Source organism: Myodes glareolus, chromosome 10 (assembly GCF_982192425.1).
Source record: "Myodes glareolus chromosome 10, mMyoGla1.1, whole genome shotgun sequence".
Lineage (NCBI taxonomy): Eukaryota > Metazoa > Chordata > Mammalia > Rodentia > Cricetidae > Myodes > Myodes glareolus.
The window spans coordinates 50,410,059-50,435,988 of NC_142035.1; the positions used below are offsets into that span (position 1 = coordinate 50,410,059).

The 25,930-nt window shown below is 46.7% G+C and overlaps 1 long non-coding RNA gene and 1 pseudogene across 1 annotated transcript in view; one reads left to right on the forward strand and one right to left on the reverse strand.

Moving 5' to 3' along the window:
* LOC125416526 (uncharacterized) overlaps positions 1 to 16,563 on the forward strand; it is a 115,639-nt gene extending 99,076 nt beyond the window's left edge. The window contains exons 7-8 of the long non-coding RNA XR_015739089.1: positions 13,751 to 13,967; positions 15,999 to 16,563. This is a non-coding gene — a long non-coding RNA (uncharacterized LOC125416526). The remainder of the gene's footprint in view (positions 1 to 13,750; positions 13,968 to 15,998) is intronic.
* Positions 16,564 to 23,546: 6,983 nt separating this feature from the next.
* Positions 23,547 to 24,591, reverse strand: LOC125416651 (non-selective voltage-gated ion channel VDAC2 pseudogene; annotated as a pseudogene).
* Between the last annotated feature and the right edge of the window lie 1,339 nt (positions 24,592 to 25,930).

Below are 25,930 nucleotides of genomic sequence, written 5' to 3' on the forward strand. Positions count from 1 at the left end.
GAACCCATTAGCGAGCTGCGTTTTGTTCAAAACCGAGAGAGTGGCAGGCAGAATAACATGCCTTTGTGCTGGAACCCACTCAGCCATAGCAATGAGTAATAATGCAGCCGGGGATCTGTGCACATTTCCCCCCTTTTGTGCCTATTTTCATAAGTTAATAACTCAAGCATGGAAACTGGTTCAGGCTGAGCCCTGGTGGTAGAAGCCGGGCAAAGGGTGTGGGAAACAATTTGTTGTTGTTGCTGTTGTTACTTAATTTAGCGCGACTGTTTTTAGGAGAAGAGGGGCAATGTCACCGTGGGTTTTCTCTAGTGATGCACTCGCGTCAAGCCTGAGACCGTTTGGCTTTTGTTACAGCAGGTTCACTTTTAATGGCAGCACAGAGCAGTTTCTCTTCTCACAGGTGTTCGTTTCTGTTCGGTGCAGGTGGGATTGTTGCGGGGGCAGGAATTGAGTCAAACCTTGGAAATGACATCATTCTGGACTCACCTGCCTTCACCCAGAAGACTCCCACCCCACCAGCAAACCAGGACTGGGTGAACAGCAGCTGTGCCAAAGAGGGGAGGCCCTCATTGTGGGTTCTGGTTATCTATAGCAAGCAAAGCAAAAGACAGCAAAAAGCTAGTCACCCTTCTCTCTCCTGTCTGTGGGAAGGGACCAGGTTTTATGTGGGTCTTTTCTTTGTTTGCGACAGGAGATCTTCAAGATGGAAGAAAACATGGAGACTAGTGCAGTAAGCACCCTGGTACCCACATCCTCCAAACAAATGATCACTTTTACATGTTCCAACATGCTAACTTTAAAAACTAAAAACCCAGCTGAAACACAGCTCACAAATATTGAACCCTATCTTTAATTTCATAGTCAAGCAAAGGGAGGGGCAGGAGAAAAAGGGACCCCCCAGATTAGCACCTACAATACTTTTCTCATCTCCAAAAGGAGACTTCCAGGACCGTACGCACAATTATTATCCTACAGTACAGCTGAATCCTAATACCCAGGCATGGAAACGAAGGTCTGTCCCCCTTATTCGAGGCCCTGTATGGGGGAGACAGAGCAGAGGATAATGCCCAAAGCAGCCGCTGACCAACCCCGGGACGGGTGTGCATAACACCTGGAGGTCAGAAGGAAAAGTCAGCCAAGCAGGTAGGCAGGGAGGCAGGGCATGGAAATAAATAACACATTCTTTACAAGGTGCATTTAAATTTATTTATTTGTATTTTTTATGTGCATTGGTGTTTTGCCTGCTGTAGCATCTGTGCTACTATGGGTGCTACAGCCCTGTAGCGCCTGTACTACATGTGCTATGCCTATAGCTTACCGCCTGCACTACAGGACCTTTCGCTGTTCACACACACACACACACACACATACACACACACACACAGAGAGAGAGAGAGAGAGAGAGAGAGAGAGAGAGAGAGAGAGAGAGAGAGATGGGCCATCCTTGAAACAAGAATGCCCCTTTTATTGTGTTCCAGGGCAGCTTATATAGGGATCCTTAACTGATAGCCATGCCCCAGCCAAATCCACCAGAAACCACTCCCCTGCCATCAGGAACTCCTGATGCTCAGAGCAGCTGCAAACACAGGAAAACAAGTTGTTTTGCTCAGAGCAGCTGCAAGCATAGCAAGTTGTTCACAAGAAATTCAGGGTCTGGGAGTCCACAGCCTCCAACAGCCTGCATGTATGTCTGTGTAAGGGTGACGGATCCCTTGGAACAGACAGTTGTGAGCAGTCATGTGGGAGCTGGGAATTGAACCCAGGTTCCTCTGGGAAAGCAGTCAGTGCTCTTAACCGCTGAGCCATCCTCTCCTGCCTCCACAGGGAGCTTTTTAATGCACACACACCCCCTCCCCCACCAAGGTTCATTGGAAAGGAAACAAAATTCCCACCAAATTGTCACCTTTCAAGGACAATTTAATAATGTTTATTTTGTTACTATAATTGTTCAATTTGTGAATCTTTAGTACTATTCCTCCCCAGGGTCACCTCTATCTTTGGAGTCTTTCTTTTCTCCTCCTCTTCCTTCTCCTCCTTCTTTTCTCCTCCTCCTCCCCTCCCCCTCATTTTAAGTAATCTTTGAGGAGGGTGGGACCTGGCCTTCTATAGATCGCTGAACTAGGTGTCTTGAATCCTTTAGTTTATTCTGGAGTTTGATCAGGTTCAGTAGATCCACATGCTGGCTGAGGCCACCATGAGCCTCCATCCTGGCCCATTAGCTAGACTCCCAGCTAACCAAGGCTAAAAATACTCATTGATGCATTGGAGCTCTGAGCTTACACAGGGCATATCGGCTGACAGCTCTGTTTATAAACTGATGCTCCACTTAAAATAATAATAACCATAAAAGAAGGCTCGCTCGGGCCTTCAGGGTCTCCCGTGGGAACCTGAGCAGTAACGGTGCAGCGTTCTTCCTAGAGATTCTCACCCACTCCTGTCCCACCCAGAGAGACACAGAACCTCAGGGTTCCTGGCACAGAGTATTGCCTTCTCACTAATACAGCACCCTATTTGGCCTGGCTGGACCCTCTCCCTGCCTGCCAGTCAGAGGTTTGGTCCTCTGAGAATTCTCTGAAGCAGATGGCTGATAGGGTATGCCTTGCATTTTTTTTAGCTCTCCTTTAACTAGGCATTGTGTTAGCTTTCCCAGCCCCGGAAAAGGAGGAAAGGAAGGACAGAGCACTGAGCACCTAGTGGCTAGTGGATTATTTCTAAACCAAAGCCACCCCAGGTCCCAGAGGAGGTGGCATTAGATAACTGACTTCACAGAGGACCAGGGGAGAGGAACAGTGGGGGTTTTGTTAGCTCTGAATGCCATTGGTTTGGAGAAAGTTCCTCCGCCCTGGGGCCTGACTGGCTCTTGGTTGAGATGCTGGTTTTGTTTGTTTGTTTATTTGTTGTTTGTCCCTAACACATAGGTACATTATGGCATCTCATTGTGGTTGTCAGTCCATAGTCAGTCTTCACCATCTGTCACATTTGCCCTAAATATTTCTCCTTTTTTAATTTTTAAAATTACATTCAGTGTGTGTGTGTGTGTGTGTGTGTGTGTGTGTGTGTGTGTGTGTGGTTGGTTAGTTGGTTGGTTGGTTGTTTCTCCAGTGTGAGTTGGGCCCAGGAATTGAACTCAAGTTGTCAGACTCAGCAACAAGTGCCTTTACTCACTGGGTCATCTCACTGGGCCATATTTTATATTTTTGACACTATTGTAAATGTGTTGCCTAGATTTTCTGATCTAAAGCTTGTAGGCAGATTTTTCAGTTCCACCCACTGCTCTCCAACTACTACACAGAGACTTAAAATTAATTATAAATGCTCAGCCGATAGCTTAAACTTTTTTTCTCTTTTGCTTGCTCTTATAACTTAACCCATTTCTATTAATCTCTGTGCTGCCCCAGGCTTGTTTACCTCATGTACATACTTCCCATGCTGCTTACTCTGCATCTCATGGTATCTCTATGCCTTCAGTCTCCTCCAACTCTGCCTTTCTTCATCCTAGCTTTCTCTCTGCCCTGAAAATCCTGCCTAGCTCTTAGCCAATCAACTTTTTATTAATAATGAAAGCAGCACATTTTCATACTGCAAAGAAGAATTATTCCACAGCATTTCCCCCTTTTGTCTAAATAAAAAGGAAGGTTTTAACTTTAACATAGTAAAATTATATACAATAAAAAAGTTATCAAGTAAGAATTATAGTTATAATATCCTGTCCATTTGTATTTGGCAAATTAAGAGAAAATATTCAATTATTTACCTTATCTTTGTGAGTCTAAAGTTTTACATATGATTTACCCTTTTTATCATAACTAAGGAAAATTTTAAGTCTAATTATTTAGTCTTTAACTCCATCAAAGACCCCAGAAGGGTGTAATGTTGCCTAACGAGAGGGACATCTGGCTCACCCAAAGTTCTTCTGTAACACTGGGGCATCCACCTTTGGCCTGTAGGCCTAGTATATCTGACAGACATTTCTGAGAACTGCCCCACCTTGTCTTGGTAAAGTTCAGCAGTGGCTTTCTTTTGTGTCCTACTTGTCCAGTTTGGACAGCATACTGTCAGCACTTGAGGCAAGGGCAGTTTCTTGTCCAGTGACTAGCTTTTGCCACAGAGAAAGCAAGCTTTGTATGGAGCTTCTTCAATACCCATCATCTCCTCTCAAGTAAATTGGTGCTGCCAGTAGTGTCGCACTATCATGAAAAGTCTCAGGTCATTAAACGTCTTAAGTGCCATATTCTGTAGGTCTTTGAAGTGTTTGAAGACCATCTATCTTTCTAAATATTTCTGTTTAACTTTGAAAACATACCTAATATGACTACAAGCTTGTTATTGTAGATGACTAACTATTAACCTATATTTCTTTCTCTCTTTTTTTTTTTTATTTTGGCTTTTCAAAACAAGGTTTCTCTGTAACTTTGAAACCTGTCCTGGAACTACCTCATTGGCCTCAAACTTACAAAGATCTGCTTGCCTCTGCCTCCCGAGTGCTGGGTTTAAAAGCATTCACCACCACTGCCCAGCTAGAATCTATATTTCCTAATTATACATCACATTTTTTAAGTAAGCTACATAAACACAATACCCCCAGAGTACAAACATAAAAACAGTATAACAAAAATAGCTTTAAATTTGTATCAACCAAAATCCATACCAATGTAAATTCTTTTGAGATTATTAGTTGTTTTTTAATTAAAGTAGATTCAATAATCTACCCTTTTATCTCATTTCTATATGTTACCCCTCCCTTTTTTCTTTAGAAAGAGGTCTTTGAATTTAACTCCTTTTGTTCAGCTTGTATCCTGACCATGACAAATAACACCTTGCTCCTGGATTTTAGTATGAGCATTTTCCATAGACATCTTGACATTTGGGCATCTTATTTTTTATCTTCCATCTTCACTGGTTTCCTAACAGAGCTCACATAGGGAAGGTTCAGGAGTGGGAACCAGCTCATTATGGCCAGGTAGAAGTAGAAACTCAGGTTCTATACCAGTTTCTGCTGGCATCTAAAGAGACAGTCTCCGTATTCCTGGTGGTACAAGTCTAGGCTCCCTGATGTTTTCTACCTGGCACCAGGGAAACTTGTTGCCCTTGGACATGGATGAAAAGTCTCAGCCCTCCATTCAGTCTTTTTGAATACCAATCTGGAGGGAGTGGATGGGTAGAGAAGTTCCCCCTGGAGACAGTGGGAAGCTAGGTCTCCCACTTATCCTTTGGCATGGGGTGGGTTTGTGGGGGTGTTTTTCTGGAATGGAGCATGGAGTGGATCGCCATTGCCCAAGAGACTCTGTTTTGTAGGCCAACCCTTTCCAGGGTCTTAGAGTAGGTTTGCACAGGCAGTCTTTTGGTATTTACATTTTTTCAGCTCTATGCCTATGATATATGAGACAACGGAACAGAGAGAACTCTCTGCCACATATTCCTTTGGTCCCAAGGTTGCTTGTCAATCTGTCTTCTCTCCTTCTTCCAGCGCCTTTTGTATTTTCTCTACATAATAATACCCAGGCTTCATAGTGATGCTCAGCAAGAGGGAGGAACAGAAATGTCTGCCCCAGCTTCCTGGAAGTGGAAGCTCTCATCTTCCTTTTGGGTATATGCAAATATTGTTTTTCTTTAAAAAAAATCCTAGATTAACTTTTCCTGCTAATGTCATGTGATGACTGGAAATAGGAATTGTGCGCTGGTCTCTGCCTGAACCCTTTTCTCTCAGTAAGCTCTGTTTGGAGTCTGTTCATGTTTTAGAATCTGTCCCTTTCTTTTGCTGAGTACCTTGTTGTTAATGGACATACAACAACTTGACCATGTTTCTATTGATGAACACCTGAGTAGTTTCTGAGTTTGGGGTATTATGTATAGAGTGAATAAGAGTTATTTTAATAAAGTGACCCCAATAAGCTTTCCACCGAGCATACAGTTTAGTAATAACAATGCTTCAAAATAAATCCTTTTCTTTCTGACACGCTGCCCTCGTTTTGTTCTGCTGCTGTGATGAAACTCTCCGAACATAAGCAACTTAGGGGAGGACAGGGTTAATTGTTTTACTCTTACAGGTCATAGTCTATCATTGGTGAAAGTCAGGGCAGGAACTCAAGCTGGAATTTGAAGCAGAAACCCTGAAGAATGCTCTTTGCTGGCTGGTTCAGCTTCATGCTCAGCCAGCTTTCTTACACAGCCCAGGAGCACAGGCCCAGGGAATGATGCCACCCACAGTGGGCTGGGCTCTCTGCCAATAATTAACAAGTCAAACCCCCACAGGCATACCCTCAGGCCAATCTGATCTAGGCAATCCCTGCATTAAGGCTCCTTTCTCAGGTGGCTCTAGGCTGTGTCAAGTTGACAATTAAAACTTGTGGGGTTGGAGTTGGCTCCTTGCTTAAAAGCACTTGTTGCTCTTGCAGGGGACTGGGTTTAGTTCCTACATCGCTGTTCACAGCTTCCTGTGACTCTGGTTCCAGGACATCTGATGTCCTTTTCTTACTTCTGCAGGCACCAGGCAAGCACATGGTGTAGAGCCACACAGGCAAAACACTCACACACATAAAATAACTAAATCCGAAAAAGAAATCTTTGTAGCTTACTCGGACACACCTTGAGTTTGTAAGTTTCTTTCTTCATCCATCCATTTCTTTTTTTACTCAGCCTCTGTTTAGTGAGCCTAGACTCTGAATTAGAAATCATTTTGGGAGGATTATCAGCAATGAGGGGGTGGGGGACCTAGATCTCTCCTGCAGAAGTTGACAAGTGGTGAAAGACAATATTGTAAACAAAGAGTGACAAATGACGTCAGCAGCACCTGTTGTAAAGGTTAAGTAGTGCTGGGTGAGTGGATGGAGTGGACCAGGCAGCCTTGTGGTAGACAAGGTGTCCTTTGGTCCCAGAGTGATGGCTAGAGGGCCGACCTGTCGGGAGAAGGACTGGGAGGCCCCTTGGAGAACGCTGGGCTTGAGGGAGACACAGGATTTTTTTTTCTGTAAGCCTGTATCTTTAAATGTCTTCACTCCTAGGGAAACAATGTACCTTAGAGGTGGCTTACACACCATCCATGAAAGATGGGGCAGACCCAGGGAACAAGCCTCTGACCAAGGCTGCCTAGTGACTCTCATTGCCTGCTTTCAGGGCTGTGCCTTCTCCATCAGTGTGAGCACACCCTGAATTTCTCCAGCCCACCTTTCCACCACACCTCTTCTTCGGGGGCATCCCCACCAGGAGTGGCAGCAGTTAGAAACCTACAGCCACATGTGGTCCCTGGAGCTTCAGGTCTGTGTGCTGTAGGCCAAATCTTCTCTCAGAGCCAGGGCCATGGGAGTTCTCGCTCCGTAACTGAGAGGTTGAAGAGAGCCAATGAGCCCACGTGTTTCTCCGAGCTATACCACTTTTGCTACCACGTCTTCAGTCGAGCTGCAGGCCATGTGCACACCTAGACCCAGCCATTCTTTAGGTTTGATCCCATTTAACTTTGTGGTACTGGGGACCAAGGCACTATTTCCTCCCTCTTCCTTTTACTCTTATTTCTGAGACAGGAGAGTACTAAGTTCCCAGGCTAACCTCAAACTCACTCTGTAACCCAGGCAAGCCCTGAGCTTAGTAAGACCCTCCTGCCTCAGGCTCCTGAGTATCTGGGATTCCAGGCCTGAGCCACCAGGCTTGGCCTGTCTTATTTAATTCTCGCAGCTGCCCCACCATGGTGGTGGGGGCTTTTGTGCTCTCTGCTTCTAGAACACTGTAGATCTAGAAAGGTTGAGCGAGTGACCCAAAGTCAGTGAGAGGTGAGCACAGAACGGTAAGTTAGATTTGTGTGGCCCCAATTCCCTGGCTTTTCCCCTTTCTTTTTGTTACAGGGTTTATTGTTTTCTCAATTTTGAATGGGGGGGGGGGAAGCGTCCTCTGGGGATCAGCATTTGAAAAAGTCTGAAAGAAGTTCTAGACTCAATCTTTTCCTTGGTTTCTAAGGAAGAATGGGGGAGGAGATAGTCCAGTGTCAGTTCTGGGACTGGGATTCTAGGAAGGATTCAGGCTGTGGACCTCCACATGGGAGATGTAGGGGGTCAGAGCAGGAGGGAGATGGGGGGGGGCATGATAGCTGCTTGGATTCTGGAGCTGGGGAAACCTGGGCTCCAATCCAGACTGGACCAACCAACCAACACTGAGAGTCTGGGCATATTGTTGGAGCCCTCCCATTTCCACACTCTCATTTCCACGTTTACAAAATGGTGACTAACATCTCCCTGGAGACGTGCTGGGTGAGTATACCAAGACAAACACGTGAAGTGCTGAGGCACTATCAGGCCCACAGCAAACGCCTAAGAAGTCCTGGCTGCTGTTCTCGCTCACCATTGTTCTGGAAAGCAAGACGCTGTGACACGGGGAAGCACAGACACTACAAGAACAATGCCTTCGGGGGCAGAGGTGGCCAGCAGCTGCCCAGGCGGCTGCCTTGTTCAGGTCAGGCCCTGAAGGAGGATATTGGTGTAGGGGACCCAACTTCCTGTATCAGCGAGATGGTGTGACCTGTGGGGTGCCTCCCAACCTGCAGAGGTCAATTTGCCTCCTTGCTTCTGTGGCTGCCCTCCGGCAGCAGCAGCAGCGGTGGAGGGAGAAGCAGCTGGGGTCGTCTTTGGTACCGTGTTTATCTGCTCCCGAGGAGGTGTACAGGAGGCTGGACTCTGCACACAGTGACCTGCCAGCTTGGGTGAGCTTGCCACGGACAGCAGGCAAGGGTCCCATCACCATGGGCTGTGGTGCCCTCTGCATGGCTCTGCACCAATGAGAGGCAGTTTGCAAACTTATTCTAAACAGATTACATTTCATATCCTAATGTGGCTGCTGGCTACCTGCCCGTGGATTTTAGCCTCCAGGAAAGAAACAATTCCGTGAGCTGAGTACTCCGCACTTTGATTCTGCATACATTGCTTAAGGCTTCTCCCAGGTCCCTTTAACACCCCCCCACCCCCACCCCACTTCCTTTCAGAAAGCTCCCTCTCCTCTGGGCTTAACCAGAAATGCTGGAAGCTGCTCTCTGCCCAGCCAAAGCCAATGAGCTGCCCCCACCCCACGCTGAGCCAGGAATCCAGTGCAAACCAAATGCCCATGGAATCCCAGAACCACCACGGGAAGCTGTCTCCCTGTCCACTGAGTGATCTGCCATACTCTTCAGGTGACGACTCTTCAGGTAGATGGCCACTTTGGGCAGCCAGATGTTTGATCATGCAAAGCTGGCAGCTGTTTTCTCCTGACCTTTCTTTGTCTAAAAGTTGGAGTACCAGTCCAGTCTCATTCTAAGCAGACCAGGAGTGACATGGGCAGCCATGGGATGCTCTCATTTGTTTGAGGTTCAAGTGTGTGCACACTTGTTAACACGTGAGCACTCAGACATGTTTATACATGCGTTAGTAAGTGTGAATACACACACACATACACACACACACACACACACACATGAATAGCCACATGCAAAATCCCCAGTGGACACAACATGTTCGCAGGCTCATTGGAAGCATCTCAGGCCTTTCAGAATTTGTTAGGAGCTCATCTTTTCATTCTTTCTTGCATCTTTTTCTTCCTTTCTTTTTTCTTTTCTTTTCTTTCTTTCTTTTTCTCTTTCTTTCTTTTTTCTTTGTGTTGTTGTTGTTTTGTTTTTCAAGCAGGGTTTCTCTATAGCTTTGGAGCCTGTCCTGGAACTAGCTCTTGTAGACCAGGCTGGCCTCAAACTCACAGAGATCCACCTGCCTCTGCCTCCCGAGTGCTGGGATTAAAGGCGTGAACCACCATTACCCGGCCTACAGAGTCTCACTATGTACCCCCAACCCTTCCAGAACTCACTATGTCGAACCACTCAGATCCACAGAGATCCTTCTGCTTCTGCCTCTTCAACGGTGGGATTAAAAGCGTGCACTACGGTGTCAACTGAGTAGTTCATCGTTTAAAAGTTTGAGTGACTGTTTAAGATTAATGTTTGAATATTTGGTCCCCATTTTGTGGAACTGTTTGGGAAAGACTAGGATGTGTGCCCTTGTTGGAGGGTATGTACCATGGAGGGTAAGCTTTGTGGCTTCAAAAGACTCACACAGTTTCCAGAGGGCTCTCTACTTTCTGTTTGCAGATCAAGATGTGAGCTCTCAGCTCTTGCTGCCGTGTCTTTGCTCTGGCCCTCTGGAACTGTAATCTCAGTTAGAAGCTTTCTCCTGTGAGCTGCCTCGGTCATGTGTTTGGTCACAGCAAGAGAAAAGGAACAGAGACACCTCATCCTCCTGTCTACTACTGGCTGATGTGGGTCTAGAGGGAGGATGCCGGAGTGTCTGGGCTCTTGGGGCTCTCCTCGTTACAATGAACTGTACAGAGACACGCAAATAGTTACAGGGGAGGAGAAAATTTTCTAAAGTGGAGACACTAGGGCCTGGGAGTGTGCCGTGTCTCCCTGGGGCCCAGCTCCAAGACAGAAAAGAGGGTGAGGTCTCCACTGACCTTTTATGACTCATTAACCCAGTGCCCCCCTCTTCCATGTAAGGGAGTGAGTGGACTTTTCAGCGTGTGCTGTCCTGGCTGAATGACCTCAGGTGTCTTTCCCCACGGCCCTTTTGTGTGTTCATCTCTGGAATTTCCTCTATTGTTTGCCAGCCTCCTAGCTGCTCCGGCCTCTGCAGAGCAGGGACTGCTCTCTGCTCAGGCCCCCGCCACCTGCCTTCTGGTAGGGCCCCTAGGGAAGGTGGACAAGGAAAAAATAAACTGTGACCTGCTAGCACTAGAAGGCCAGGAAAGCCAGTGCTCGAGCCCAGGGGCAAGGGAATTTACTGTTGACACCCACTGGCCAGGCCCCTGACAGCCAGACTGCCCCCTCCTTCACAGAATGACAGCTGGAAGCTGTCTGTGAAACCCCGAATAGCGCTGTTCTTCCTTCTGATCTTGTACTGGAGGAACCAAAGAGGGTATGCCAAACCCATCCTGCTTGGGGCTTGGCACACAGCAGTCACCCACAAGTGCTCTGGAGTCCGAAGGCAGATTCAGAAGCCAGCAGCTGAGTGTGTTGGTGCTGTCCCCTGTAACAAAGTACAAAGCCACAATGGCTGAGCAAAGCTATGGGGGTCACAATATGTTCACCTTCCCTGGGCAGCCTCTGTGGGTGCTGTTTTGAATGGGAGCCGGGCAAGAAAAACAAATGGTGGGGATTTTTATTTTTAACCTGAACTGAGAAGTAGAACGAGGTGACCCCAAGCTGTGAAAAGAACCATGGTCATAAACGCATTTATCATCAATTAACACCTCCAAGTCCTGAGGCTGGCCGAGCAGCTGGCACATTTTGGTTAGTTCACATTTTCACACCACACTCTCCTCTGCTTCTCCCTAAGCAGATGCAGGGTAGCTGCAGGATGGCTAATGTGTACTTAGTGAACACAGGACTGAGGTATGGCTCCTGGACAGCAGAGAAGGGACTTCTCCACTGCCCCCACCCCTGGGGCACTCACCCAGCAGTGTGACCCGCCAGAAGCCTACGTGGATAGAATGTGCTTGAAGGTTTAATTACTTGCCCTTAGAATCTGCCTGCTCCTCAGGAGAAAGAACATGGGCTTTATGTTTTACATGTTGAAATGTATTATGATAGATAACCTATACACCATGTACAAATAAAAGATCTAAGCTGCCTTTGTCTGTCATTCTGAAACATATATGTGTATGTATGACGCAGGGAAAGGGACTCATATGCTACAGCATGCATGTAGCGGTCAGAGGGAAGCTTGGGGGAATTGTGTCTCTCCTTGGATCTGGGGCCTCAAACTCAGATCCCCAGGTTTTTGTGGCAAATACCTTTGTCCACTGAGCCATCTCGCTGGCCCCTGCCTCTGTCTCTTGAAAATCACTTTTCTTCTACTGTTTCCCTATTTCACAGGAGCCGACAGAGCTATTTTTGTCACACGCAAGTAGGGCACTTCAGTTTGTTACATGAGGGGCAGTGGGCTGTGCCTCTGTTTATTTAACCAGTTGCAGACTTCCAGACCCTGGGGCTGTGTTTAGTCTTCCGTGAATACAAGCGATGCTGCCTAAAGAGCGTTAGGGGTGCACAGGGCTCCCACCTGCCTGAGTACACCTTTCTGTGAGTTCTCAGAGGATGAGCTCTCAGGGAGGGGAGAGGCCTTTGCAGTTTTGATAGATAACTGTCAGGTCGTGCTCTGCGGCAATTGCTCTTTTTAACACGCAAGCAGCAGGCAGGAGGATGCAGCCCCCAGACATATTTCAGACACAGCACGTGAGAGAAATGTGACAGTCCCAAAGGTGAACGGTGATGCCTTGGTTTGGATTTCAGTTGCCCCTTTCTTCTCTTCTGGGTGATTAAAGCCTCTCTTCAAATGCATACGATATTGTATTTCCATCTCTACGCCTCAGGTGCCAGGATGGCCAAGTGATCTAAGATGCCAGGCTCCATCATCACGTCTCGTCTCGTCAGCTCCTACTTTCTGCCGGTGTTTGCATGGGATGCTTAGGTTGGTGGGGGTTGTTTTTTAATTGATTTATTGCAATCTTTAAGCAAGGGAGTTTGCTGGCTGTCTGAGATATTGACTGTAAATAACGTCTGCGGTGGATTTGCGTGCGCTTATGGTAGGTTTGGTCATGAGGACTGTGTGGATTAACCTTCAGTGTCAACTGGATTTGGGGTGTCTCTGAAGGTGATTCCAGAGAGGTTTAACTGAGAAGGGAGATCCCAGCCTGTATGTAGGTGGCACCATCCCACGCACTGGAGTTCCAGAATGGGAGATTCATCGGCTTTTCCTGTTGTCTGCCTCCTGGTTTGTTCGGCCGTGGGGAGTCCCAGTTGTCTGTGACTAATGACATTTTTTCCTTCCATATTGGTCCCCACCCTCTCAAATCCTGAGCTAAATCAAACTTTCATCCATTGCTCTCCTGAGGCAAGGGGTTCTCTGAATGCTATCTCTCCATCATAGGTAGTCTAGCTAGCTAGCCAGCTTGTCTCTGGAGCCGAGATTATAGGTGGGCCACCACACCCACTGACACACACGCTTTTTTTGTGCATTCTTATAAAAACCCTCCTCCCTACAAAATGGAAATCCATATTTCCTTCTAGTTCTTTCCGCTTTATTTTTTACACTATATATTTGATCCATGTTGGCTTTATTTGTCTGTGGAATGTGTGGTTTGTACTCTTTTTTTCCCCCTGTTGTTTCACTACCTTTCACCAAAGAGTCCACCTCTGCTCGCTGACTCCAAATAACATCTTGATCTTGGCCCTTGACCGTGCTTAGCTCTTCTCTGGTTTTCTCGTCAGAACAAGTTTGCATTTTGATGAATTGCATGCAATGCCTAGGCTTAGGACCCCAGACTGGGAAATGATATTTTTGTAGGTGGTTTAACATGTAGGGATTGCTCTTCACTTCAGAAAAACCCACATTCTTTGCGTACTGAGATTTCTTCCATTTTATCGCATTTTTGAAAAATAAAATATCTATATTTTGAGAGGAAAAGTGTGTGTGTGTGTGTGTGTGTGTGTGTGTGTGTGTGTGTGAGCGCATGTGAGCGTTCATGTATTTGAATGCAGGTGCCTGCGGAGGCCAGAAGAGGGCATCAAACCCCCTGGCGCTGGAATCACAAGCAGTTGTGAGCCACCCACAAGTGGGAACCAAATCCAGGTCCTCTGGAAGAGAAGTATGGATTATTAACTCCGGAGCCTTCTCTTCAGCCCCTTGATTCTGCCGGATTTTAAACCTTGCTTTCCTCATCTGCTCCCTATGTCTCCTCTCTACAGCTTTGAACAGAAATATTCCTGCTGCTTGCCCTACATGAAAAAGTTACAACAAAATGACCTAACTCAGGAGGGTGACAGAAAGAAAGGAGGAAAGAGGAGGGAGCTGAAATTCCACACAGGGGCAGAAGTCCATGGAACTCTGGGAAAGGCTGGATGTTGCCTGTTGATGCTCAAGGGAAGCCTTGAATCTCTCCTGAGGGCCCAAGTCATGGACAAGGTAATTTTTTTTCCTAATGGTCTTGTCAAGGAGAGAAGATATCCTATTTTAGAAGACTGAATCAGGACTCTCCGGAACCTGACACTCATCCATGTGTGGACAGGTGCCACATCCCTGAAGAGCCATGTCTGGTCCAGGGTGACATCATCATTTCCTGTTACTATTTCAGGCAACATGGGGCTTCCAGCAGCGTAAGTGTCCCACTGTGGCTCTCAGCACACACTGGAGCCCTCTGCCCTGCCTTTGTTTGAGGTCAGCGCTATTTTCTTTTAAAGGTTATTTTACTTACGTGTGCGTTCATGTGCCTGTGTATTCCATACAAGTACATACATATGAATGTGGGTACCCATGGATGGCATCAGATGCCCTGATCCTGGATGTACAGGTAGTTGTGAACACCAGTCCTCTGCAAGAGCAGCAAGTACTCCTAACAGCTGCACCATCTCTCCAGCCCTAGTGCCTTTTTCTCAATGCTGTCTTTACTTCCCCCACTAAAAGAAGGATTTCCCCGGTAAGCCCACTGCTGTAGACAACTACCAGAAGGAAAGAATTTTTTGATTAACTTTTTTTTCCTCTCTATGTAAGGGTAAGAGTGGTTAATTGATAAAGTACTTGCCTAGCCTGCGTGATGCCCTGGATCCAAACTCTTGGACCACATAAGCCAATCACAGTGGTATACATCTAGAAACCTAGCACTGGAGAGAGGAAGGCGGGAGGATCAGAAATTCAAGGTTATCATTGGCTTCATAGAAAGTTCTGGGGCAGCCTCAATTATGTGAGACCCTGTCGCAAAAGCCAAAAATTAAACATTTTAAAAGTCTATATCATTTTATAAATGTATTGTGATCAACTACTTGTAACTACACACAAAAAAAATTTTTTTGAAGCATCACCCTGGGTTAAAGTCTTCTCAGCCAGCCCTTTTGACAGCTCGAGGGACAGGAATTAGGAATTCCTTGCCCATTTGGTGAATGGGCAAGGAAACCAATGGTGAATGAAGCATGGAACTTGATGCCACAGCTGGTACAACAAGGAGAGTCAGGCCCACCGCAGGTAACCAATGTTCCCACCTACACTGCGGTCCATGTCCCTGAACCCTTGTACTTACTGTTATCTCTCTCATAGTTTGGTTGTGGGTTAGACCCCAAAGGTTTATGTGTTGAATGATTAGTGTAGAGATGCTGAGGTGGTGGGACCTTTAGGGGGTGGAGTCTAGTGGGAGGCAGTTAGGATACGAAGTGTGTTGGGATACAGAATGCTCCATCCTTATTCTCAGGGACCATGTCAGGTCTTATGGGACTGGATCAGCTCTTGTAAGGATGGGTTGCTAGATAAGAACCTGATTCTGTCTTTGAATCCTTTTGCTGTGCTCACCTTTGCCATTTGACCCGATGACCTTACCAGAGCCTATGCTGATGCCCTGCTCTTGAGTAGTCGGAACTGTGAACTGAATAAAATCCTCGTTTTTAAAAGCTCTCTACTTCCGATATCCTGTCATGGTAACACAAAAGGAGACTACAAAAGCCGCTCTGAGAGACACGCATTATCTTACTCTTTTTATTAATGCTTTCGGTTGCATATGAGTTGGGGCATATTTCCATGTTTTACAAATCGTTTGTCTTGATTTTCCTGCTGCCTTTCCCCATTGTGCGATGTCTTCTCCCATGTGTTGTGTGGGTGTATGACTGTCTGTCTATGTGCATGCGTGTGTCTGTTTGTATGTCCATGCCTGTGTGTGTACATGTATGTATATGTGTGTCACATATATTCTTCAGTTTCTCCTTAACTTTTGGTTTTGCTATGACTATCCAGGACTGAGAAGTTCTAGTTGAACTGCAGCGCTCCCCCTGCCTATGTGTCTCGGGCAATGGCATTGCAGTCATGAGCTATCACGCCCCACTTGTTCCCATTATTTTTACGCTCCTGTGTAAGGATAAATGCTCATTCCTGTATTTAAGGTGGAAAGTGGGTTTGTTTTCTGCATTTAATCTCTTGTTCTGTCTAGAAGTTATTGATAATTTCCTCCCCCAGAACGTCTATTCAGAAGGACACTGAGCAGCGTGCCTGCATCCTTGTTCTGGTCTGACACACTTGCTACCTGGAAGGGTCTTATCATCCAGTTACCACGTGCGTCGTGTCTGACGTCTGGATCAGAGACTCTGAGGATCATGCTCAACCGAGACACAAATTCCAACTAAGGCCATATAAACTTTGAGAACTTACCCTCCCCTTCATTACCGAATGCCCCTGAGTCCATGGCATATAAATCATCGGATTTTCTTATTCTCAGGGCCAGATAATTGTTCTAAGTTTGCACTGACCACTTCTGTAAAGCTGTATCTACCATGCAGCTAGAGCGTGGTGTGTGGCTTCTCCTCTTCCAGGGTGACTTCTGTTTACATCCCCAGGTATCAGAGAAGTCCACCTGACCCCTAGCACCCAGCCCTTAGAGCATGGTGGTGTCTTAGCTTCTACAACGCTGTCGTTGGACATTTTCACAAAGGCAGCTGCCCAATTGATCATGCCGGAGCCGTTATTCTTGGTTGCATTTTAGTTAAATTCTCCATATTTTTCTTAATAAATATTTATAACTGAATCTTTATTGGTGTTGGTTTGGGCTTCCTGTTTCATCCCGTGAAACCCAGTTTGAATCAGTCACAGTCCGGTGGTTCATTGATGGTCCTTCTCACCATCCAGTCACCCTCAAGACTGATAACCACATTTTCTACATCGCAATTTACATCTTTGAACAGCAAGTTCGCAGTGGGAAAACTGAAGCTCAGTTTGGTGGGGTGACTTGACCAGAGTCACAATACTACAATAGGGAGCTGAGCTGAGTGATAGTAAGGGTCTGTGCTTCTAAAACCAGGGCACATGACCGGAGCAGAGCAGCTGACCGGTAGCAACAGCACCACTGTGAAGTCATGTACCTGACTCACCTGAGCCTGGCCATACCACAGCCCGTCTGCTTCCTGACATCTAGCGATGTCTACGGACATCAAAAAAATCCATATATGGCCAAGCTGGTCACTTATTGCCATTCCCAGAACCTGAGTATCCCCTTGCTCATTTCCCATCACCTACAGTACACTGTGTGTGCATGTGTGTGTGTGTTCATGTGTGCATGTGTGTGTGCATATCTGGATGCAAATCTGTGTGCCTACGTGCTTACAAAGAGTGGAGGAGAACATTGAGTGTCTTTTTCTGTCAACTCCGTCCTTGAGACAGGTCTCACAGAACCTGAAACTCCCTGTTTTCCAGCTATGTGGGGCCCCAGAGATCCTCCCGACTCTGTCTCCCACAATGCTAGAGTCACAGGTGTGTGTCTCCCTACACCCCTCTATTTTGGTGGGTGCTGAGGATTCACCTTAGGGTCTTTATGTTCGTACAGCAAATATTCCATCCCCCGGTCCTCTGCTCTTTTTTCTTTAACACAGGGCTAGAATTTACAATCCTGCTGCCTTAGCCTTAGGTTGCTGGGGCTGGTCATCCACCATCCATGTATCGCTCTCCAATTCTTCATATTTTGAACGATTCTTTAACCAGACAAGGAAGCAGCTAAATTGTAATTGTGTGTCTATGACTCATCTCATCATGCATTTGCATTTTGGCTTCTCCATGCAAAGCCATGTCCCTTTTTTAGTCTACTGGCCAACCAACTTTGAAAGCTTCTGATACTGAGATCTGGCCTAGAGTAAGTGCTCATCCTGGGCTTTGGTGCAATTGCAGGAGCTGGGGTCCCTTCTGGGTGTTTCCCCTGATCCTACATCTTCTTCGTATCGTTTGGATGGGCTTGCCTGAAACTTGGAGGTCACCAGCTGCCGTCCTGTGTGGCACATTTTCACCATGGGCATCTCCTCCCTGTACCTCACACACGTGATTTAGGATTAATCACCGCTGCTTCGACAGTGTCTGGGACTTCCCCCTAAGCGCTTATCCCTCTCCTTAGGCCCTCTCGAGCAGGTTAATACCAAGAAACACTAGAACCTCATCCTTGGTCCCTCATCCACACTGAGTGTGACAGTGGGGAACTGTTGTCAGGAAGGAATTGTGGTTAATACTGAGATCGTAGGTACATGTTGTTGAAAAGCCTTAAGGTTACTCTGTGATGATAACCCTACTTAAACAGGTTTAAACATGCTGGGGGTTCAAACCCAGGTCTACCTACCTGCATAGCAAGCACGGTCCTCCCCCAACCCCGGCCGGCTTTTTTTGCTTTTGGATGCAGGCTAAAATTCACAATCTTCCTGCCAAAAAGAAGGGGGTGGGGCTGGCTCAGCCCTCGGGGTGGCAAAGCTATGATGAAGAGACACCCCAGAATATGGACCTAGCACCTCACCCTCAGAACTGGCACTATGACTGAGACTTGCTTTCTTAAAGAGGAGGCTCCCCACCATGCCTGTTGCTACTGGAAGGACCCCTCTTCCCCTCTGGCTGGGGCCCAGCCAGCTCTTTACATGTAGCCCCTGGCAGATCTAACCGGAGCAGATATGGGAGAGCCCTGAGCCCCCTGCCCAGTCGCTGCTTCCCTTTCATTTCAGCCTGGGCATTCTTGACTCTTGTCTGACATCTCCCACCTACTTCACTTTCTAAGAGCTGGTAGTTAATTGGCCTTGACCTTACCCTTGGATGTCACCCAGTCCTTCAGATAGGTTGTCCATATCTGGCCACTGACCTTGGAGTCACCCGTCCACTCTGCCCAGTCGCCCTAATGGGCCGAATGTTATGTTTGCTCATCTTTCTCAGACACAGATTCCTGTCCAGTCACTCACTATTGTTGTACATGGCAGTCTTGTGTCGCCTCCATGCCAGGTGCCACTCTTTCCAACAGCCTGGATCCCACAGCCTTTTCCTCCCCTGGTCTGACATACTTTATCAGCCCTGTTTCTCCCCCTGGGTCCAAGAACAGTGATCCAGGTGCCTTTGTCCCTGAATGAAAGTGGAAAGATGTCCCAGAGTCCCCTGCCTGCCCCAGCTAGCCTGAGCAGATGAGCGGCCTGGTAAAGAGTGATGGTGGTGGAGGGGTCTGTCCTGGGCTGACCTTCGTGCTCCAGTTGAGAATCCACATTTCCCTTGACCCCAGGGATTCCTCCAGGAGCCTTGCCCACTCCCCTCTGAGCTGCTCCTTTTGCTCCGAAGGGCGTTAGCTGATGGATGGTCTTGCGCCAGGCTCTATCGTTGTGGCTTTTGGATTTATTGGGGCTCTGTGCATTTCTCTCTCTGGAGTCGCCATCTGAGCTGCTCTCTGGTCACCCTGGCTCGTCTTCTCCAGCACGCTCATCTCAAATGCTGGCTGGTATATCCTGCTTCCTGCCAGGACCCTACTGTTCTGGGTGGATCTGGGCTGTGCTCCAGGAGACAAAATTCCCTACTCTGACTCCATTCACATGCCCAGATGTTCCTCTATTGACTTCCTCTCTCTCTCGCCAAAGTCATGGAACTAACATCTCCAAGTGAGAGAAGGAACAGAAGCATCGATAGCACCCATTCCACCCACTTCCTCCCGGCAACTTCAAGCATAAGTGTGGGAGTGGATGGCAGACACCTCCCAATTTGGAGGGTGCTCCAGAATCCACGACGGCCTTCCCTCAGCTATCATCTCTGACCATTTGGTTGTAACTGACCTGGCTGCCACATCTGGGCTCAACAGGAGTGTGCTAGGAGCAATTCCAAATGGCTTCGGAGATCAATATTTTCCTGGTCTATAAACAACCTGCAGCTCACGTTATATGAAGAAAACCTAGTCACACATCCCCCAGCTTGTTCAAAGCCGTAGGCGAAAGCAGGGCAGGTTTGGGGTTGGAATCGAGGTGGTCAGGCACCTTTGCTCTCGGTGTCTGAAAGCTGGTCTCTTATGGTGCAGGCAGGAGTTGATCAACTACCTCCCAGTTCTTTATGTTCATTCAGTATCCGTCTATCAGTACCAATATACAGGAACCTGGGGCCTGGAGAGGACTGCCTGAGGCTGAGGGCAGAGAGCAAACAGAAACCACAGGAGGAGCCAGCACACTGGGTGTCAGCCTTGGAGACACAGCAGAGCCAGAATGCAGAGTCCCAGGAATGCCAGGGGAGGTGCCTATAGGAACTGCCACTTGGGGACTGAGGGTGGAGGAATGGGGCCAGGGAAAAGGAGTCCACTCCCAGGATCGCTTTAGTAAAGGGCCAGCATCTTATTTTATTAAAAGCCTGTTGATGGCTGGATAAATGGTCTTTCTGCTGAGTGGCAAGGGCCCAGTAACGCTGTGGGCAATTAGGAGCCAGTTCTGGGAGCTCACTTCAAACCAGCAAGCAAATTTTTTTTTTTTTGCTAATTAGAGTCTCTCTCTCTCTCTCTCTCTCTCTCTCTCTCTCTCATCTCTCCCTCTCCCCTCCCTCCCTTTTCCTCTCTCCCATCTCTCTCTCTCTCTCCCCTCCCTCCCTCTCCCCTCCCTCCCTCCCTCTCCTTCCCCTCCATCATTCTTGAGCTTGACTCCCTGTGCATGGTGTGCGTGACCTTCTGTACACTGTGGGGGGGGGGGGATGTCACCAGATGACCTCCCTCCTTCTCCTTCTGTCCTTCACTCTCTTTACCCTCCTATAGGAGTGGACCCAGACAATGGCCTGGGGTTATTTACTGAGATGCCTGGGAGGGAAGGAACACAGCCCTGTTTATAGCGGTTGAGTTTCTAAACCACCAAACTCATCCCTCTCCAAATCTTCATTGTAGGAGAAAAACAAAACAAAACAGCACAAGGAGACTCATTTCAAACGAAAGCAGGAGAAAAGCTGTGTTTCCTTTGCCAGCCAGTTTGCGATTATTACTAATTTTAGGCTTGATTAAGGCAGGGAAGGTAAAATGACTTATTTCATGTTTTGATGGTAGTTTTATTTTTTTCTTCCTTCACTGCCTTGTCAGTCAGGCAGGTAAATAGTGACGTCAGAATGGGGGAGATTGGGTGAGCTTTGTGCAAACTCCTATAATCACACCTTCTGCTAAGTACCTCCCAGTACCTGTTCTGAAAGTCACCCAAATTGCTTCCACTTCTACCGGAATCAAAGAAATGACATTTCAAAGTGCTTATCCAGATTTTTAAAAACTATATTTGAACTATAAAATAAACGAAAAGGCTTACTACACTAACTGGTTGTCTGAGGTACCTTATTTAATTCCTTGGTTAGGTTAAAGGAAGTTGCTCTTATATAAGATAGAATACGGTAATTTATTGTCTTCTCTTTAACCTTGTTTTCAAACAATAAACTTTGCATGAGGAGCCAGAGAAGGGTATATATGTGTTTAAAAGAAAAAAAAATTAAATGTATAGTACACAGAGATAAAGGGATTCCAGGACAAGGAAAATGTAAAGTGTACCTTAAACTCTCTTACTCCATATTTGAACATTCAGTTTATCTTCAGAGGGCCTGGGAGATGACTTGGCAGTTAGAGGTGCCTGTTGCCAAGACCGGCAACCTGAGTTTGGTGTGCGAGTGTGCGTATGCACACAACGTTTATGTTATTCATCGCATCATTAAAACCGTCATACCTACATAAACCTGAATCTGGTAAAGGCATAGCTTTCCCCATGTGTCTCAATACTTTATAAACTAACGTCATAGGAGTCCTTTAAATCACAGGGACAGGTAGCACAGGACACAGAAAAGAAGAGAAAAATAGCATGGCATGTTAAATCCAGCCAACCTTTCTAAACTTCTGCAAGTTTGATTTGTCTCTATCCTCCCATTATCAAAGAGAAAGGGAGAAGACCACCCGAGTGGCAAGGGAACGCAAAAGGGGCAGAATTTCCCCCTCGCAGTGAGGGATAGGGGCTCTATCAGCGGGCAGAGTGTGGTTTTCTAGTATGTCTTTGCTGGTTGATTTAAAACACCAACTCCAAGTTTTTAATATAGCACTTTCCGTGAGTCACTGGGCTGAAAGCCCATCCAGAGCCAGGCAAGGGTCCAAGACAGAAACAAGCAGGATCCAGCTACGAGAAGTCTCTGTTAGCACAGCTAAACAATTGTAATTAAGAAAGTTCCAGTCACTCCAAGATTGCCTCCTTCTAGATAAAATAAGGAAAACATTACTGAAGAGCAAGTGGGGCAAGGCACGGGAACAGCTCAGAGAAGATGCTGACAAGTGGCGGGGCTGCGATGCTAACAATCAACTTGCTGTCCCAGAGAGAAGTGATAATCTGATTAGCTCTTCGAAAGGAATGCAGCATCCTGTTGACTCGGGCATTGACTCCGGGGCAGAGCAGGTGCACAGAATGCATGGGGTGGGTCCCCCCTGAGAAAGCAGGAGGTGCAGTCTGGACCACCGGAAGCCCCAGTGATCCAATTCCTCCTGCAAAATCACCCAGGGAGCAATGCAGAGCCAAGCCTTAAGAACAGGCGGTGCTGACTTCTGCTCCTCTCCAACTTCTGAAACTACAAATAACTGCTCTGGAAATCGGTCCGCAGACAGGGAGACGAGCTTGAAAGCTGGGAGGAAAAGATGTGCTGGCAGGAGATCTCAGGAGCTGAGAACCAGTGACCTGCTTGGTGCCCTCCTGCTGTCCCTTCTCTCCCGTTTACCCAGGTCTGGCTCTGGAGGGATTTGCCGTGGGAATCACTAAAAGGCACGGACAAAGTCATCCTCAAACACATCCTATTCTCTATGGCTGAAGTCCATGGAGGCAGGGAAAACATGAACAGACCCAGCCAGAGGCTCCAGTCCCCGTTCTTACAGCCCAAGGTCTTTGCAGACAGTCTGGTCAGCCAGCGGCAGTAGCAGTATCACCACCACATCTGGTCTATGGTTGAGACATCAGTGGGTAGCCTGCCACTCACAGCAAGCAGCAGGGAGGTCCTGAGTCTTCCTGACTGTGCTCTGGCTTTAGAAAGCTAGGCCCAGCAGCCACTTTCCACCCCAACATGTTTCCCAGCCGCAGCATTTGGAAACATGAACCTCACTAAGGAAGCACTAGAAAGCGGCACTCTAAGAAAAATTATAATGAAATAAAGAAGAGCTCCTGGGGAAAAGAATCGAGAAACCTACAGAAAGGCCAGGGTGAAAGAGAACAGTAAGACACAGAACAAACCCTAATCCATAAGGGAATGTTAGATTCGGCCCTACCGGGTCACTAATTATCATAAAGGCAAACAGTCTAAATACACCCATTAAAATGTGGGTTGGCAGAGTGGATTTTAAAAGATGACCCAACTATATGCTGCTTCCAAGAAGCTCATTTCAAATTCATGGACTTAAGTAACTGACAGTAAAAGAAGGAAAAGGATACACCATAAAGACATTTTTCTAATGTACACTTGTTTTATTAATAATCTGTCATGTTTGGGGGTTACCAAAGTAATTTTAATGATGGTTGAATATAACAAAAGACAATCTTAAAACATCCAATGAGATGTCATTCAGTACAATAGTCAATGTTAAAAGAACATAGAACAAACATGTACACCATGGCACGGTTTTCATAAATGTCTATTCCGTCATTGGTGGGTAGCACTTGAACAGTTAAATACATTTACATAATGTATAGTGACTCCACAAAGGCAGCGCTGATAACCAGATAACCATCCAGCTAGAAACCAGCCAACAGGAAGCGGTCTAAATATTTAAAATACGGTTCTTGTTTAATCACCCTTTGATTTGATCACCTTCTGGGGGGAAGGGGAGGAGCCTGCTGGTCACATGGAAATATATGAAGGCCAAATCCTCTGATATCCCTTCCCAGAGGTGTCCTTCAACTGGATTAAGCCTCCAGTTCCAAGGCAAGCCCAAGTTTGTGGCCTCCAGCATTAAAGCTCTTCCCATCTACCAGAGTAGACAGTGTAAGCTTCACACCAGGCCTCAGAGTCTGAGTATAACCCACTCCAATTGAACTAGAGTTGTTGACCTTTGCAGAAATGGAAGCAGTAGGATCCAACTGGTATTCAGCTGCAATGCCAAAACGAGTGCAGTTGGTACCTGATGTCCAAGCAAGGTTTACTGAAGTGTCAGAATCTTCACATACTTTCTGATAAATTGATCCTCCAAACTCTGTCCCCTTATTAATATTAGTATGTAGCTGGAAGTCCCCAGTCCTGTAGCCTACTGCAAAGCTACTTTTTGTCAGCTTTCACTTGGCACTGCCAAAGGTCATCTGGTACCCAGCAAGCCAGCCCTCTTAACCAAAGACAGCTGAGCCATGGAAAATCAAAGGTCCAGCAAAATCAAAGTCAACATCACAGCCAAGGTTTATATGCTCCCTCTTGTAAGCAGACTTGATTTTACCACTTTTCTTCCCTGTGTTCAGTGAAAAGGTAGCATTAAATGTCAGTTTCAAACCTTGACAGATCTGGTCTTCAGTTGCAGTCTCTGTTCCTAGAGTGTTATCGGTGTTCCATTTCTCTGTGAAAGTCAGACCATGCTCACACCATTTGTATGTGGTCTCCAAGGTCCCACTAACTTTACCAGTGTCTGGTTAGATGAACCAGAGGTTGAAAATTCCACGCCCCTGAATGAGTTTCTTTTCACATCCAGCTTTATCAACCCAAAGTCAAATCCTTTGTTGAAAATATCTCTGGCAGCTTTGCCAAGGTCAGCATAGGATGGAGGGATACACATTGGCCGTGGACATGTCCGTACACAACAGTCCGTCATAGCGAAGCCGCGGGGCGGGGGTGGGGGTGGAGGGCATCTGTGGGTGTCCTGAGGGGTGTCGCTGCTGCCACTCTGCTATCTGGTGATTGCGCTGCTGCGGCTGGAGGGCAAAGTGAAGGAGCCGCCATAAAATTGTTTATAAAAGGGGCTGGAGAGATGGCTCAGCAGTTAAGAACACTGGCTACTATTCCAGAGGATCCGAGGTTGATCCCAGCACCCACATGGCAGCTCACAGCTGTCTGTAACTCCAGTTCCAGGGGATCTGACACCTCACATAGACAAACATGTTGGCAAAACATCAGTGCTCCTAAGATAAAAAATAAATAGTTTAAAAAATGTTAATAGAAAGGAAGCATGATTGGTTATACTAAATCAAAACATCAAACAAGGAAAGTTACTGTGGGCATAGAGGGATGTTATTAAATAATAAATAATCCATCAATAAGTGATAATTATCTTGTGACCCAAACATGAAAGGCTCACAGGTATGAAACAAAAAGTAAACTGATAGAAAAAAAATACAATTCTACAGCTATTGTAACGACATGATCTCCATGGCCCTCACACTCAGTGCTTCCAGGAACCAGAGACAAAATCAGCAAGAACATAGGACTTGACATCACCAACTGACAGGGATCTGATCCTATCCTAGCACATTCTGTCCAACAGCAGCAGAACACAGAATCTCCAAGGGCCCACAAAATACTCAGCAAAGTGGAATACACTGTAGATCACAAAACAATATTGACGGTGCTGGGGAGACGGCTCAGCAAGGAAAGCACACGGGCCAGAGTTTGGATTTCCCAGTACATGGTGGCTAACGTGTAATCCCAGAGCACAGGAAGAATAGATGGGGCAAGCTGGCTACACAGACTAGCTGATCTGAAGAATTTAGATCAGCAAGAGATTCTATCCCAGGAAATAAAGCGAAGGACTAGTGAAGAAAATTCCTCACATCAACCAAGCATCCAAGTGTGAGGATCTGAGTTCCAACCTCTAGCACCTATGTAAAAAGCCAGGCTGTGTGAGATGTATAGTGTAGGGTGTGCAGGTGAGAGAGAGGTGTGTGTGTGTGAGAGAGAGAGATGTATGGTGTAGGGTGTGCACATGTGTGAGAGAGGGGTGTGTGAGAGAGAGATGTATAGTGTAGGGTATGCGCATGTGAGAGAGGGGGGTGTGTGAGAGAGAGATGTATGGTGTAGAGAGTGGGTGTGAGAAATGTGTGGTGTGTGTATTGTGAGAGAGATGCATGGTGTGTGTGTAGTAGTAGTATGTATATATGTGTAAGATGTGATGTGTGTGTGTGTGAGAGAGAGATACATGGTGTGTGTGCAGTCATGTGTGTATA